Raw genomic sequence first — 18,320 nt, forward strand, 5'->3', positions numbered from 1 at the left:
AGGTGGATCACCTGAGGTCAGGAGTTCAAGACCAGCCTGGCAAACATGGTGAAACCCCATCTGCACTAAAAACTCAAAAATTAGCCAGGCGTGGTGGCACATGCCTGTAATCCCAGCTACTCGGGAGGCTGAGGCAGGAAAATCCCTGGAACCTGGGAGGCGGAGGCTGCAATGGGCCAAGATCACACCACTGTACTCCAGCCTGGGCAACAAGAGCAAAACTCTGTCTCAAAAAAAAAAAAAAAAAAAAGAGTGCCTGTAATCCCAGCACTTTGGGACGCCCAAGGTGGGTGGATCATGAGGTCGAGATTGAGACCATCCTGGCCAACATGGTGAAACCCCGTCTCTACTAAAAATACAAAAATTAGCCAGGTGTGGTGGTGCATGTCTGTGGTCCCAGCTACTCGGGAGGCTGAATCAGGAGAATCTCTTGAACCCAGGAGGCGGAGGTTGCAGTGAGCTGAGATCGTGCCACTGCACTCCAGCCTGGATGACAGAGTGAGACTCTGTCTCAAAAAAAAAAAAAAAAGACTTCAGACAGAGCAACTTGTAAATATAAAGATCTGCTAAAGCATTTCTCATTTTTTTAGTGTGGGCTTCTGCTTAATGACAGCAATTTCCAAGACATCATGAAACTCATTTATTTGGTGTCCATTTTTAACACAGATGCCAATTGAGAAGGAAAATGTTCTCTTTCTTTCCATGGTATTCTGAAGCCATGGCCCAGGAGTCAGACTTTCGTGTGTATTAGTCATTCCTTGCTGTATTTAACAAGATTTAGTAAGAGATAAGCTCAGGTAAGAACATACTGATTTGCAGGTGAAATGGAAAGGAATAGGAGTCCAGCAATGGGGCCTTGTCAGGTTGGAGAAGCTGCTGAACCCCAACAACAGGAAGCAAGACTGAAAAGACTTTGAAAAACACAGGTCCAGTAAGGTATTCCAATTAAACCGAGGAATTCAGTAGTACCGCAAAGAACAGCTTAAAGGTGTTTCCTACCACCTCAACCTATTGTTTCCTATGGCCTCACTATAACTGCCATTAAGTTGAAAGAGAGAGGCATGGACTGAAGGAAGAAACAGATGAGCAAAAGTTGATATTTATGTCTTGAAAAAAATCCAGCTTGGCCAACATGGTGAAACCCCGCCTCTACTAAAAATACAAAATTAGCTGGGCATGGTGGCAGGCACCTGTAATCCCAGCTACTTGGGAAGCTAAGGCAGGAGAATCACTTGAACCCAGTAGGCGGAGATTGCAGTGAGCTGAGGTAGCATCACTGCACTCCAGCCTGGGTGATGGAATGAGACCTTGTCTTTAAAAAAAAAAAAAAAATATATATATATATATATATATATATATACATACATACATATACACATATATATATATGTATATGTCTATATATGCACATTCTCTGACACAAGATACTGTTTGCTTTGAGGCAAATAGATCCAAAAAGTTTCTGAGCAAACTCTATTGCCAAAAAAATTCCCCACCATGGTCTAAATAAATAAGTAAAACCATAAAGTAACACTTGGAAATCCAAAGTTGCACCATCAGGAAGAAGGCTGTCAAGACTGTGTAGCTGCCAAAGAGGCCATGTGCCCACTCCACACAAAGCCAGGGAGAACAAAGGCTGAGGAAGAATTTGCCAGAGGGCAGAACTAGGGTGGAAGGAGAACAATGCCATAACAATTTTACCTAAAGAGCAAAATCTGATCTAATGTAGGAAATTCGCCTACAGCCAGGAAAGGGCGTCTTCATAATGCATATCTAGCAGAATTCCATAATTGCTTTGGACAGGAAGGTTGGGTGTTTCCCATTCTCCCTTTTCCAAATGGGATTTGCTATTGTCATTTTCCTGTCCCTGCTTCATCACTGTAGATGGGTAGGTGGGTTTATGGAGGTGGTGAGAGAGTGGCAACCACTTGGCTTTTCGTTCATAGATAGCTGGACCATGAGGAAATTCGCTTAGGCCAATTAGAGAAGACCACAATCCAAATTCTGATACGAATCCTGTAAATGAATCGAAGTTTTTGCCATAGCCCTTGGGAGAAGAGTGAATATGAGATTTGCTGGTCAGAGAGGCCAACCGTTCCAGCAACCCCTTGCTGTCTACCAAAAGTCATTATTCTTTTTTTTTTTTTTTTTTTTTTTCTGAGACAGAGTTTTGCTCCACCAGGTGCCAGGCTGGAGTGTAGTGGCACGATCTCAGCTCACTGCAACCTCCACCTCCCGGGTTCAAGCAATTCTCCTGCCTCAGCCTCCCAAGTAGCAGGGACTACAGGTGCTCACCACCATGCCCAACTAATTTTTGTATTTTTAGTAGAGATGGGGTTTCACCATGTTGGCCAGGATCATCTCGATCTCTTGACCTCATGATCCATCTGCCTCGGCCTCCCAAAGTGCTGGGATTACAGGTGTGAGCCACCGCGCCCAGCCCATTATTCTCTTTAAGCACACAACTAGACTGTTTCCCATACTCCCATTCCATTTGAGTTGGCCATGTGACGGTTTTCTCCAACGTAATGTGAGTGGGACAAATGTGTGTCACTTCCTGACCCAGGAGATAATAGATGGACAGCCTCTGGGCCCCTTAATGAAAACAGTGGAGGAGAGCAGCTTCATTGACCTGAATATCAGCCCGGGGCTGTTAGATGAGCAAGAAATTAAGTATTTTACTGAGTCATGCTTTGGATCTATTTGTTGCAGTAGTTTAACCTATTATTAACCAATACACACCCCATGAGTCATGCTTGTTCAACATGACTATATATGTATATCCTTTTAAACAATAATCACTGGCTGGGCACAGTGGCTCACGCCTATAATCCCAGCACTTTGGAAGGCAGAGGCGGGTGGATCACCTGAGGTCAGGAGTTTGAGCCCAGCCGGACCAACATGTTGAAATCATCTCTGCTAAAAATACAAAAATTAGCTAGGTGTGGTGGCATGCGCCTGGAATCTCAGCTACTCAGGAGGCTGAGGCAGGAGAATTCCTTGAACCCAGAAGGCAGAGGTTGCAGTGAGCTGAGATTGCACCACTCAGAGTGAGTGAGACTCCATCTCAAAAAACTAAATAAATAAAAATAAACAACAATTAATGGTAACATACTAAACACCCTGTAGTGAACCTTGTGTTCTGTATCAGTATATTAATAACTTCTTTGTTTTTATTTTCTTTATTTTTGCTTTCTTGAAAGGGTATTGAGGGGGTAGGGGGTAGACAAGGTCTTACACTGTTGCCCAGGCTGGAATGCAATGGCACCATCATAGCTTATTGCAGCCTGAAACTCCTGGGCTCAAGTGATCCTCCTACCTCAGCCTCCCCAGTAGCTATGACTACAGGTGGGGGCCACTGGGCCCAGCTAATTTTTTTTTTTTGAGATGGAGTCTCACTCTGTCTCCCAGGCTGGAGTGCAATGGCGTGATCTCAGCTCACTGCAACCTCCGCCTCCAAGTTCAAGCGATTCTCCTGCCTCAGCCTCCAGAGTAGCTGGGATTACAGGTACCCGCCACCACACCAGGCTAATTTTTGTATTTTTTAGTAGAGATGGGGTTTCACCATGTTGGCCAGGGTGGTCTCAAACTCCTGACCTCAGGTGATCCACCCACCTGGGCCTCCGAACGTGCTGGGGTTATAGGTGTGAGCCAGCACGCCTAGCCTAATTTTTTATTGTTTGTAGAAACAGGGTCTTGCTTTGGGCTGGTCTTGCATTCTTGGCTTCAAGCGATCCTCCCACCTGGGCCTTCCAAAGTGATGGGATTACAGGTGTGAGTTACTATGTTTGCTTTTTGAAGAGCTTATTTAGCCCATGTTATTTAGCCCATTCCCTACTGATGGACATTTATGTTGCTAACAGTCTTTTGCTATTGTCCCTGGTTCAAGTTATTTCTTTATTTCTTTGAGACTGAGTCTAGCTTTGTCGCCCAGGATGGAGTGCAATGGTGCGATCTCAGCTCACTGCAACCTTTAACTCCCAGGTTCAAGCAATTCTCCTGCCTCAGCCTTTTGAGTAGCTGGGACTACAGGCACCCACCACCACACCCGGCTAATTTTTGTATTTTTAGTAGAGATGAGATTTCACTATATGGGCCAGGCTGGCCTTGAACTCCTGACCTTGTGATCCACCCCACCCTCAGCCTCCCAAAGGACTAGGATTATAGGTGTGAGCTACCGCACCCAGTTGGTTCAAGTTCTTTCAATTGACACTCTGCAAATGAAAAAGACAGGTCAGCACATGTCCAGCATTACTAGTTCTATTATTTAATTTAGGACTTCCCTTAGATTATTTTAGCCAAATTACAAAGCTAATATATTCTATTAATTCTCTGTGGTCTACTACTGTAAAATACATATTGAAAAATAAACTCAAGGGATTACAAGTCCAATACTTACACAAGTAGGAGGATTTACATGGTGGCCTAACAGCATGATTACAATGAGACAGCCCTGGGTTCAAATCTCAGCTATACTACCTATAACATGTAATTAAACCTTACGAAAGTTATTGAAATGTAAGCATTCATTTTCTCACCTGTTAAATGGTGACTATTGTGAATATTAAATGATAGTGAAGTGCTTAGTACATGATATTCAGTTAACAAGTACTATAGAATTTTTCTATGTAACTTTAAAAAATTACCAAAGAAAGCCCAAATTAAGGCCGGATGTGGTGGCTCACACCTGTAATCCCAGCACTTTGGGAGGCCGAGGTGGGCAGATCACCTGAGGTCAGACGTTGAAGACCAGCCCATGGCAAAACCCTGTCTCTACTAAAACTGTTAAAAATCAGCCAGGCATGGTGGCACGCACCTGTAATCCCAGCTACTCGGGAGGCTGAGGCAGGATTGCTTGAACCTGGGAGGCAGAGGTTGCAGCGAGCTGAGATTGTGCCACTGCACTCCAGTCTGGGCATGAAAGCAAGACTCTGTCTCAAAAAAAAAAAAAAAAGCCAAAATTAAACTGGAGTCTAAAGATAGGACATGTATCAATGTATCATAACTGTCTTTATCATTAAGATGGGAAATTGGGGCCAGGTGCAGTGGCTTACTCCTGTAATCCCAGCACTTTGGGAGGCCGAAGTGGGCAGATCACCTGAGGTCAGGAGTTCAAGACCAGCCTGGTCAACATGGCGAAACCCTGTCTCTACCAAAAATACAAAAATCAGCCGTGCATGGTGGTGGGCACCTGTAGTCCCAGCTACTAGGGAGGCTGAGGCAGGAGAATTGCTTGAACCTAGGAGACGAAGGTTGCAGTGAGCTGAGATCACACCACTGCACTCCAGCCCCGGCGATAGAGCGACACTCCATCTCAAAAAAAAAAAAAAAAAAGATGGGAAATTGGTTTCCAAAAGATTAAATCATTGTTCAGTTTTTTTCAAATAATTTTATTTTACATGCTTCTCTATAACTTGCTAGTTTCTCTCTCTCTCTCTCGACATGGTCTCACTGTGTTACTCAGGCTGGAGCGCAGTGGCATGATCATGGCTCACTGCAGCCTCGACCTCCTGGGTTCAAGCAACCCTTTTACCTCAGGCTTCTGAGTAGCTGAGACTACAGCCACCATGTCCGGCTAATTAAAACTTTTTTTATTTTTTGTAGAGATGGGGTCACGCTATGTTGCCTCGGCTGGTCCCCAATTCCTGGGCTCAGGTGATCCTTCTGCCTCAGCCTCCCAAAGTGTTAGTATTACAGGCGTGAACCGCTACTCCCAGCCTGCTGATTTCTCTCTACCTCATGGGTTCAAGCTATTCTCCTGCCTCAGCCTCCTGCCTCAGCTGCTGAGATTACAAGCACACACCACCACGCCCGGCTAATTTTTGTGTTTAATTTAGTAGAGACGGGGTTTCACCATGCTGGCCAGGCTGGTCTCAAACTCCTGACCTCATGATCCACCCACCTCAGCCTCCCAAAATGCTGGGATTACAGGCGTGAACCACTGCCCCCAGCCCAGTAATTTCTCTTTAAATTGTACTGCTGACATCTTCCTGGTCAGTAGAAGTATATTGACTTTATTATTTTTAATATCTGTAATCATTTTTTTTGGTAGTCATTCATTTTCAATAAAGAGGGATTCTTCACATTTTGTGATTTCATTTTTTTAATTTTTTTTTTATTTTTGAGACAGAGTCTCACTCTGTCACCCAGGCTGGAGTGCAATGGCACAATATCGGCTCACCGCAACCTCTGCCTCCTGGGCTCAAACGATTCTCCTGCCTCAGCCTCCCCAGAGGCTGGGATTACAGGTGTCCATCACAACACCCAGATAATTTTTGTATTTTTATTTTATTTACTTATGTTTTATTTTTTGAGACAGAGTTTCACTCTCATTGCCCAGGCTGGAGTACAATGGCATGATCCCAGCCCACCGAAACCTCTGCCTCCTGGGTTCAAGCAATACTCCTGCCTCAGCCTCCCAGGTAGCTGGGATTACAGGCATGCACCACCACGGACAGCTAATTCTGTATTTTTAGTAGAGACAGGGCTTTTCCACGTTGGTCAGGCTGGTCTCAAACTCCTGACCTCAGGTGATCCACCCGCCTCGGCCTCCCAAAGTGCTAGGATTTCAGGTGTGAGCCACCAAGCCTGGCCTAATTTTTGTATTTGTAGTAGAGATGGGGTTTCACCATGTTGGTCAGGCTAGTCTGGAACTCCTGATCTCAAATGATCTGCCCACCTTGGCCTCCCAAAGTACTGGGATTACATGTATGAGCCACCGTGCCCGGCCTCAAATTTTGTGATTATTCATTTGAACTTTGTAATCAAACTATTAGGGTGATGTGTTGGAGCTGATCCCATACTGTAGGTTCAGGAAATAGAGTCATTACGGACGTCATAATTAACGTTAAAGGAAGCAACACAGAGGCTTCTCTCTTGGGACTGAGAAAGGAAAGAGTTGTAAAAAGCATACACAAATGTAAATACTATTCTCCTAGTACTTGGATTCCAGAAGTGAAACTGAAGGACTAAACTGTCATATTAGGAAATGATTGGCTGCTCGATGACCACAGTGTTAAGCTAAGCATTTTGTCCCTTTTTGTGGGGAGAGAGATATGAAAGGGAATTGGTCAGGAGGACATTAGATCAGTTAGCTTTAGAATCAATCTCTTCTCTTCCAACACAATCTCAGTACAGTTACAAGCATTATGAAATCAAACTTTCACTTTAATTAGAGAGATTGAAAATCTGGCTCCATTTTTAAAGGTGAGGTTTCTAAATTCGATTCCTAAATGATGTTAACTATTGTTCCCTGAAATTGCATCAGAGTTAAAAATCTGCGTTGAGATTGGTTTGAATTAATCTAAATATTCAACATGTGCTCTTGCCATAAAGCAGTAAGCAAAGGCCTGAAGTAGACAAGTTTTTCAGCCTTTCTGGCGTTTCATAGATTTCACCTTAATAAAATTGTGAAGACTCCCATTATGGTATAATCAGCTTCCTTTATTTTACTTTATTTATTTATTTAGAGACAGGGTCTCATCCTGTCACCCAGGGTGAGTGCTGTGGTGCAATCATGGCTCACTGCAGCCTTGATTTCCCAGGCTCAAGCAATCCTCCTGCCTCAGCCTCCCAACTAGCTGGGACTACAGGTGAATGCCACCACACCAGGCTAATTTTTTCTATTTATTGCATAGATGGGGTCTCATGATATTGTCCAGGTTGAAGCCTCCTTTAGCTAAGAATCAGGGATAAAACAGTATTAAGCTTGCAAGAGGAACATAGTTGTGTGGTATGTACTGTGTCAGGCAACAAGACATGATGAACTAGGAGCCCAAACATCTCAAACCGAACAAAATAAATGTTCCCCAGGCTATATTTGAGAAATTCCTTTTCCATTAAAGTTTCTTCAGAATACCTTGCATCCTCTGAGTTCATGTGTCTGAAATAAGTGCCTAGTATCATCCAAAACTATAATTTCTCTAGACTTTTTTCCTGCTTCTCCTGAAATTGACAGACTGGTGTGTGTGTGTGTATGTGTACGTTTGTGTGTGGTGTGTGTGTGTGTGTGCACACGTGTGTTTTCACGTCCAGAGAACAAGGGTCTCAGCTAACCCTGGCAATAGAAAATCCTTATTACTTGTTGAGCTGGTGAATGTAAAGAAAAAAGAAAATCCTTATTACTGTCTTTGATAACCCAGTATTGAGAGTTGGTGCTTGGAAATAAAAACAATTTTTTTTTTTGAGTTGGAGTTTTGCTCTTATTGCCCAGGCTGGAGTGCAATGGCAGGATCTTGGCTCACCACAACCTCCGCCTGCCAGGTTCAAGCGATTCTCCTACTTCAGCCTCTCGAGTAGCTGGGATTACAGGCATGCACCACCATGTCTGGTTAATTTTGTATTTTTAGTAGAGATGGGTTTCACCATGTTGGTCAAGCTGGTCTTGAACCCCTCGCCTCAGATGATCCACCCGCCTCGGCCTCCCAAAGTGCTGGGATTACAGGTGTGAGCCACCGCGCCAGGCCAATAATAAAGCCTCTGGGCCTGTGGAGGTGTCTGTGGACACATTTATGAAAATCGGTTGGCCCTGCAACTCTCCCAGACAGTCAAGCTCACTGCCAGGCTAACTGGCTTGCGTACCCTCTCAGTCTCACCAGCGCTTTACAGGGTCTGGCTTAGCACAGCTCTGTGGGTTGGAGGGCCAGATGGCTCCCAAAGAGCCCTGACCAGAGGCACAGGCCTGTGACCAGATGTCCTATTCTAGGACAGATGGCTTGAACTGCCTCCTGCTCCCTTTTGCTCTGGCAGTCTCTGGGAATGCTGAGTGCTGGGACCACTACAGAAATAGGATGATGCTTTGCAAAGACGACTTTTAATTAAGTATTAGGGAGAGCGAAACAATCCAATATTTTCAAAGATGAGTCACTCTGGGATTGGCCCTTTTGCTTGTCTTAGAGGTCTAACCTCTTCTATTCCCAGGTGAGAGGAAGAACAATATAGTCAAATCAGTTCATCAGCACATTGGCAAATTGGAGTCCTGGGCTTGGAAAAGACCTTTGCAGTGAGAGCATGTGGAAAGAGAATGTGGCAAGAGAGCTGCTGTCTTCAGGGGAATACTGGTCTGCCCACTGCCAGGAGGGCTCGTTACTTTGAAAAAGTTTTAAAAGTTTACCTATGAGCCTCATTAACTAGGTACTGGCATTTCCCCAGGGTTTAGTGGTTAGTGGAGGCTGACATATCACATAACCCAGGTCACCAGACACCAAATACCAATTGTCTGAGTTAAAATACAAACAGTTCCGTAAAAGAGGACACCCAGCAGTCAGCCTGACGGTCATATCCCCTCCCGACGGGAAAACACACTGAAAGCCCACTCAGGCTGCAGATACCTTACCGGCGCATCCACCGCCACAGCTAGAGAGATCCCTCAGGAATGTGTTGACTTGATATACCTCCTTTCAGGGCCCCCTCCTCACATTCTTTCTTTACACAAGTTAATACCAGTTACTCAGCAGAGGCTTTACACATGCTAATAGAGGCTCCTCAGGCTATGCCTTCATCTTGGGACAGGTGGAAACCTTAATCATCTGGTTTCATTTTAACTTTCCATGACAGTAAAAGGTACAGTAACTGCAGGACAATCCTTTCCTGCCTTCCTGGGGTAGTTAATCCTAAAAAACCTCTGTGGGGCAAATCAAGTTGAAAATGTAATCATTATTTAATTTCAATGTAATCACTATTTAACTTCAATTCAATTAATTTAATTTAAATTTAATTTTAATATGTGTATATGTGCACAGAGTCCCAAAATTGACACCCACTCATGCTAAAACATCAAATCTCATTAAGACAGACAAAATTATATCAACAATTACACTGGCTATCATAAACACAAACTAAAGGGATTTTCCCTTCATTAGTTATGACCTCATTAGTTGTGACATTATTGTCCCATAATATGGCCATTTACCTGTTGTTTCTTTTTTTTTTTTTTTTTTGAGATGGAGTCTCGCTCTGTCCCCCAGGCTGTAGCGTAATGGCACAATCTCAGCTCACCACAACCTCTGCCTCCCAGGTTCAAGCAATTCTACTGCCTCAGCCTCCAGAGTAGATGGGACTACAGGCGCACACTGCCAAGCCCGGCTAATTTTTTGTATTTTAGTAGAGACGGAGTTTCGCCATGTTGCCCAGGCTGGTCTCAAACTCCTGAGCTCAGGCAATCCACTCACCTCGGCCTCCCAAAGTGCTAGGATTACAGGCATGAGCCACCTCGCCTGGCCTACCTGTTGTTTCTTAGCTTTTATGCACTATACATTTAAGACTAAGTTTAGGCCAGGCTCAGTGAGTGGCTCACACTTGTAATCCCAGCATTTTGAGAGGCCATGGCAGGTGTATCACCTGAGGTCAGGAGTTCAAGACCACCCTGGTGAACATGGTGAAGTCTCATCTCTACTAAAAATACAAAAAAGTTTGGCTAGGCATGTGGCTCATGCCTGTAATCCCAGCACTTTGGGAGGCCAAAGCAGGCCAATCATGAGGTCAGGAGTTTGAGACCAGCCTGGCCAATATGGTGAAACCCCATCTCTACTAAAATACAAAAACATTAGCTAGAGGTGGTGGTTCGTGCCTGTAGTCCCAGCTACTTGAGAGGCTGAGGCAGAAGAATCACTAGAATCCGGGAGGCAGAGGTTGCAGTGAACCAAGATCATACCACTGTACTCCAGCTTGGGCAACAGAATAAGACTCTGTCTCAAGAAAAAAAGACTAAATGTATAACAAAACATACATTTAAAAAATGATATCCAATGCTTATATAACACAACCTTTTTTGTTTTTTTGAGACAAGCTCTTATTCTATTGCTCAGGCTGGAGTGTAGTGGCATGATCATAGCTCACTGCTCAAGTGATCCTGCCTCAGCTTCCCATTGGAGTAGCTAGGACTGCAGGCACGCACCACCATGCCTGGCAAATTTTTTTAAAACTTCTTTGCCAGGTGCAGTGGCTTATGCCTACAATCCCAGTACTCTGGTAAGCCGAGGTGGGTGGATCATGAGGTCAGGAGTTCAAGACCAGCCTGACCAACATGGTAAAACCCCATCTCTACTAAAAATATAAAAAGTAGTCGGGCGTGGTGGCATGTGCCTGTAATCCCAGCTATTCAGGAGGCTGAGAAGAGAGAATCGATGGAATTTGGAAGGCAGAGGTTGCAGTGAGCCAAAATCACTTCACTGCACTCCAGCCTAAGCGACAGGGTCTCGCTCTGTTGCCCAGGCTGAACTTGAATGCTTGGCCTCAAGTGACCTTCCTGCTTAGGCCTCTCAAAGTGATAAAATTATAGGTGAGAGGCACTGAGCCTAGTGTTAACCTTTTTTTTTTTTCTTTTTTCTTTTTTCTTTTTTTTTTTTTTTTTTTTTTGAGATGAAGTCTCGCTCCTGTTGCCCAGGCTGGGGTGCAGTGGCACAATCTCGGCTCACTGCAACCTCCACCTCTGTTTCAAGCGATTCTCCCAGCTCAGCCTCCCCAGTAGCTGGGATTACAGGTGCCCGCCACCACACCTGGCTAATTTTTTTATTTGTAGTAGAGACAGGGTTTCACAATGTTGGCCAGGCTGGTCTCGAACTCCTGACCTCAGGTGATCCACCAGCCTCCGCCTCCCAAAGTGCTGGAATTACAGCCGTGAGCCACCGTGCCCGGCCTAACCTTTGTTTTTTTTTTTAAAAAAAAGAGTAACAAAGGCCAGGCACAATGACTCACACTTGTAATCCTAGCACTTTTGGAGGCCAAGGCAGAAGGATCAGAGTCCAGGAGTTCAAGACCAGCCTGGGCAACATGGTGAAACCGTATCTCTACAAAAAATACAAAAATTAGCTGGGCATGATGGTACACACCTGTGGTCCCAGCTGCTCGGGAGGCTGAGGTGGGAGGATCCCCTGAGCCTGCGAGGCAGAGGCCACAGTGAGCTGCAATCACGAGATCATGTCACTATACTCTAGCCTGGATGATATAGAGAGACGCTGTCTCAAAAAAAAAAAAAAGGGTAACAAGTCCTGGCATGTTGATTTATGCTTGTAATCCCAGCACTTTGGGAGGCTGACGCAGGAGGATCGCTTGAGCCCAAGAGTTCTGGACCAGCCTGAGTGACATAGTGAGACCCTGAGGCTGACAAAGGAGGTTTGCCTGAGCCCAGGAGTTCGAGACCAGCCTGGGTAGTATGCAAGATCCCCGTCTCAATTGAAAAAAAAAAAAAAGAGTAATAAAATGAATGAAAACTTTGCAAATGAAATTACCTTCACTGAACAAGTTGAAATAACAAGAGACGTGATGCCTTAAATATTTTTTGCTATAAATCAGCAAAACTTGTGAGAAATCTGATGAGGTAACTTAAGGTAACACAGACCAGCTCTGTGAAAATGATGCATGGTGGCTTCAGGCACTCTAAGAAGTACAACAAACAAATCCATCCTGAGAGACGCAAAGAAAATGCTTTGTGTATCAGTCTTTTTTTTCCTCCCGTGTAGCTGGGACTACAGGCGCGCACCACCACACCTGGCTAATTTTTTGTATTTCTAGTAGAGACAGGGTTTCATCGTGTTAGCCAGGATGATCTCAATCTTCCAACTTCGTGATCCACTCACCTCGGCCTCCGAAAGTGCTGGGATTACAGGCATGAGCCACCACGCCCAGCCTGTGTGTCAGTTTTTATAGCAGAAGAAACCACCTCAAAACTTACTGGTTTCACTCTAAAACAATAAGCATTTATTCTTTTTCATCAGTCTGTGGGTTTGCTGGGGAAGTCTTCCGGTCTGGGCCAGCTCAGCTGGGCCTGGATGGTCTAGAACGCTCTAGTTAATGTGTCTGGTGGTGGCTGGCAGGCTACCTGGTCTAAGGGGCCACACATACACAGCTGGCAGTTGGTCAGATGTCAGATGGGGTGATGACTATGTGTCTGTCATCATCCATTAGGTTAGCAGGAGTTATCCACGTGGTAGTGGAAGAGGTCCCAGCAGCAAGAGAAAGCAAGGCCCTATTGCAATCACTTCTCAACACACTTCTTGCTTGACATTTGCCATTGTCCTCCACAAAGCAAGTCACATGGCCAAGCCTAGAGTCAGCAAATGGAGAAACAGATTCCACCTCTGGAAGGGAGAAGCTGAAGGACACTGTGGCTATTCTGTTCAACCCAGTACCCCTTAGAAGCCAGAGGTTAAATGATATTCCTTATAACATAAATGGGCATGTATCTCAGGATTTAATCATCTAGGTTTCAGGGCATGCTACACTTTCTGTCACTTGTATCATATTTCTGTGATAGGAGGGGCATGCTTTTTTTCTGTTTCAGCTACTGAGGTCAACTAGTAGGGGCACTTTCCTAGGCCCTTTTCCTGTGCCTTGAGACAGAGATAAAAGCAAAGAGGTAGGCAAGAAGCTAGATCTTCTGAGGGCGCTGCAGGCCACATAAAGGAATTTAGCCCTTGTTCCCAAGAGCAATACGAAGCCATAGAGCATTTTAAGGAGAAAGATTCAATCACTTGGGCTGTAGTGAAGACAGTAACTCTAGAAGTTTTGCCAGGAAGGAGAATTAGTAAGATAAGTCTTTAGTCAACAGAATGCGGGATTGAGGGAAAGGCTTTTTATTCTTCTTCTGAAAGCAAAAGATGAGTGAAACTAGAGTTTGCTTGAATACTAATGGAAGGATCCAATATTGCAAGAGGTTAAAGTGAAATCCCTAAGAATGGGGAAGGGAAACTTGAACAGCCATGGAGTTTGACTTTTTTGTTTTCTTTTGAGATGGAGTTTTCGCTGCCCAGGGCAGTGGCACTATCTCAGCTCACTGCACCCTCTGCCTCCCAGGTTCAAGCAATCTCTTGCCTCAGCCTCCCCAAGTAGCTGGAATTACAGGCACCTGCCACCACACCTGGCTAATTTTTGTATTTTTTTAGTAAAGATGAGGTTTCATCATGCTGGCCAGGCTGGTCTCAAAACTCCTGACCTCAAGTGATCCACCCGCCTCAGCCTCGTAAAGTGCTCGGATTACAGTCGTGAGCCACTGTGCCCAGCCTGGAGTTTGGCTTTTAAGAAAAAAACTTCACCTTGACTTCACTTCAAATTGGTCTAGAATGCTCCAGTTCATGTGTCTGGTGGTGGCTGGCAGGCTAGCTGGTCTAAGGGGCCACACATACACATCTGGCAGTTGGTCAGATGTCAGATGGGGTGATGACTATGTGTCTGTCATCATCCATTACTGACTTTGTCATCATCCAGTAATTGACTTTATTTTTGTTATATACAGTCCTGTAGATTTTAACACATGTACAGATTCATGTAACTACTACCACAATCAGGATTCAAAAGAATTCCATCACCCCCAAATCCTCCTTTTTGCTATCATTCCCTCCATCCCCTTAGCTCCTGGCAATCACTGACTTATATTTACCCAGGCTGCAGTGCAATGGCAAAATCTCGGCTCACTGCAATCTCTACCTCCAGGGTTCAAGTGGTTCTCCTGCCTCAGCCTCCCCAGTAACTGGGATTACATGCATGTACCACCACGCTTGCCTAATTTTGTATTTTAGTAGAGACTGGGTTTGTTCATGTTGGTCAGGCTGGTCTCAAACTCCCGACCTCAGGTGATCTGCCCACTTCGGCCTCCCAAAGTGCTGGGATTACAGGTGTAAGCCACCATGCCAGGCCCTACTTTATTCCTTTTTATTGCTAATATTCCATCGGTGTTGGCTTCTGCTAGTATCCCTTAGGTCAGTAAATGATACCACTATTCTAACAGTTACTTGGGCCAAAAACCTAGGCATCATCCTTCACCCTCTTCTCTAGTCTATACAACCAATCCATCAGCAAATCTTGGTGGTTTCACTTTATCTATTTATTTACTTATTTGTTTTGAGACAGGGTCTGTCTCTGTTGCCCAGGCTGGAGTGCAGTGATGTGATCATGGCTCACTACAGCCTCCACCTCCTGGGCTCAAGCCATCCTCCCATCTCAGCCCTCTGACTAGCCGGGACTACAGGCACACACCATCACATCTGGCTAATTTTTGTATTTACTGGTAGAGATGGAGTTTCACCATGTTGCCAGGTTGTTCTCAAACTCTTGGGCTCACGTGATCCACCCACCTCAGCCTCCCATAGTGTTGGGATTATAGGCATGAGCTACTGTGCTGGCTTGCTCGCTTTCAAAATATACCTGGAATCTAATCACTTATCACCACCTCCAGTGCTGTTATTCAGGCCACCGTCATCTTCTGCCAAGATGAGTGCTTCTACTTTTACCCCTCTACTCTCCTATTCTCCACACAACAGCTAGAATGATCTGTTTAGAGATAGAAATCTGATCAAGTCACACTTCTGTTCAAAACTTTCCAGAGCTTTCAGTGGTGACTGGCAAAACTGTTGCCATAATTTATAAGGCCCTGCATGATAAGGCCCCAGCTACCTTTTTAGCTGGTCTCCTACCACTCTTCCGGTCACTTACTCCGAATCAACACAGTGGTCTCCTTGCTGTTCCTACAGCACCTCAAGCAGGCTCCTGCCTGAGGGCATTTGAATTTGCTATCTCCCTGGCCTGGAACACTCTTCCCCTAGATATCTACGCTCACACCCATTAAGTCAATTCCAGTTTCTGCTTACAGGCTCCTTATCATAAATTCGTAGCTAACATCTAAAATAGCAGCTACCTGACACGGCTGTCTAACCCCTACCCTGCTTTGTTTCTTCATAGCATATATCTCTGACATTATATACTTTTCTCTCCCGAACTAGTAAAGATCCTTGAGAGCTGGGAATTTATTTTGTCTACTGCTCAGTAAGCACCTACGTGAGTGCCTGATCTGGCATATAGTGGGAGTTCAATGAATATTTTTCATTGAATACATAGGCGGGAAGGACAGGATGGGAACACAAGTAAGTAGGTTTCTTGATTTCAGGACATTCTATATTTTCTGTTACTTATAAGGAAATCAGGGGGAAGTGGTATGGGTATAGGATCAGATTTGTAGAGATCGTGGAGAGCGCTGAAGGAATTAACAGTGCAGAGTAAAATTTAAAAAAAAAGAGATCGTGGAGAGCAAGTTGACTAGAAAAATATAATAAAATTTCCAGTCACAGTTCACAGTTCATTTTTTTCCCCCTGAAATAGAGTCTTGCCCTGTTACCCAAGCTGGAGTGCCACGGTGCTATCTCAACTCACTGCAACCTCTGCCTCCAGGGTTCAAGCAATTCTCCTGCCTTAGCCTCCTGAGTAGCTAGGACTACAGGTGCCCGCCACCGCACCCAGACAATTTTTGTATTTTTAGTAGAGACAGGATTTCACCATGTTGGAAAGGCTGGTCTCAAACTCCGGACCTCGTGATCCGCCCGCCTCTGTCTCCCAAAGTGCTGGGATTACAGGCATGAACCACTGCAACCCACCCACAGTTCATTAATAATTGATAATTATTAATTTAGTCATGCCAATTTGTTCAGCAGGACAATTTTCTTTTCTTTCTTTTTCTTTTTTTTTCTCCTTCCAAAATACTTTTATTAAAAAAAATTACAAACAATAAAAAAAAAAAGCCACCACAAATTCTGCCTTTCTTTTTAAATAACGTGGCATGGAGCAGTTTGGTTTCCACCCTATTGCACGTGGTCTGGCCAGGCTCTGAAATCAGGAGGCTACTGAGACTGGGGTCCTGCCAAGGAAGTGGGGTTCAGCCTGGAGGGAGGAGACCAGCCCCTCCCACCCCTCAAGGTGCAAGAGGCCGAGCCTGGGTTTCTACAGCGTCCTGGCGGCACATCCCCACCATCCTTCTACAGGCCCAGATTTCTTTATCTTCCCTGAGGCCCCAGTGGTCACAGGGGAGTGGGAACGAGCAGGAAAGGCGGAAGAAATGTGTAACTGGAAAATCAGACTCCCAGGAACAGAGTCTCATTAAGGCATTTGGAACAGATAAATTAATTCAAGAAGACCCACCTTCACAGAAGGCCGGGGTAACCAGACACACACACACATGCAAGACAGTTTGTGGAACCCTGAAATGGGAGGAAAGGAGGCCATAGTCAATGCTTAGAGCCCCCACAAAAACATACCCAGAGTTGCATTCAAGGATCCAGCACCCCTGAAGATGACACAGGAAGGATCCCCTGCATCACAGTTTTAGGATCCGAGGATGATTTCCATGATGTGATCCAGTTCACTCCACTCCCAGGAACCTGGGGAACAGAAGAGATTGTGAAGAGGCTCTGGTGGGGCCTGTGCAGGCTCCTTTTCCACCACAGATGTGTCAATGTCCAGAAAGAAGTTGTCCAGGCCAGAGTCTCCCAAGTTCTGGGAGCTCAGAGCTTCTAAGAAGGGATCAGGCTGGGGTGGCACTTCATCCTGGAGGCTCAAGGGAGCCACTGGATTCTGAGGGGGCTCAGTCTCATCCATGGAGGTCTCCAGCTCCCTGAGGATAGAGCCAGTGGTGGCTGACAGGGAGAAATCCTCCTCGCCCAGGAAGAGGGGCTCGGGGGGCAGGGCAGGAGCAGGAGCCAGGGGAAGTGTGGCCTGCAGCTGCTGGAGGGTGTTGTGGATGAGGACATGCCTGCGGAGGCTGGGTGCTCAGGGGCCCAGGCTGCGCTGGACTTTGTCTAGGGAGATGCGGAGCAGGGCTTGCTGGTAGCTCCGAAGGCCTGCTGGACTCCACTCCCACCTCCCCTCCTCCTCCTCCTCCTCTTCCAAATCAGAGTGTTTCCGCTTCAAGCCTCCCACCATGATGCCCTCAGCTGCCAGGTTCGCCACGACCACCTTCAGGAACGCCCGCAGCATCGTGACCAGCCAGTGCCGGGACCCACCAGTGATGGGCTGGGGCCTCGCTCACCACGGCGGCTATTTCTTTTTTTGAGATGGAGTTTCACTCTCGTCGCCCAGGCTGGAGTGCAATGGCGCGATCTCAGCTCACTGCAACCTCCACATCCCTGGTTCAAGCTCTCCTGCCTCAGCCTCTGGAGTAGCTGGGATTACAGGCCTTCACCACCACGCCTGGCTAATTTTTGTATTTTTATTAGAGATAGGGTTTCACCATGTTGGTCATTCTGGTCTTGAACTCCTGACCTCAGGTGATCCGCCTGCCTCAGCCTCCCAAAGTGCTGGGATTACAGGTATGAGCCACCGCGCACAGCCTCAGCAGGACGATTTTCTATGACAAGGTACAAACAAGGAGAAACATGTAGGTCCATCCAGGATGAGGGATTTTGCTGGGGAAAAGGGGGAGTGTGGTGGGATTAAGATTAAGTACGGGCAGGTTTGTAATGGTATACCATTGAATCTTAACTGGATAAGGAAGTGAAGAGTAGATAAGAGATAAAGGAGAGGCTTTCAACTGATTAGATGCTCTGATAAAGTGAAAGAAC

At 45.6% G+C, this 18,320-nt stretch overlaps 1 pseudogene; it reads right to left on the reverse strand.

The window, feature by feature from the left end:
* Positions 1–17,889, reverse strand: part of LOC105733479 (SERTA domain-containing protein 3-like) — a 41,389-nt pseudogene extending 23,500 nt beyond the window's left edge.
* Between the last annotated feature and the right edge of the window lie 431 nt (positions 17,890–18,320).

The sequence above is a fragment of the Aotus nancymaae genome, unplaced genomic scaffold (assembly GCF_030222135.1).
Source record: "Aotus nancymaae isolate 86718 unplaced genomic scaffold, 86718_ANA_hifiasm-v0.15.2.pri h1tg000003l, whole genome shotgun sequence".
Taxonomy (NCBI): Eukaryota; Metazoa; Chordata; class Mammalia; order Primates; family Aotidae; genus Aotus; species Aotus nancymaae.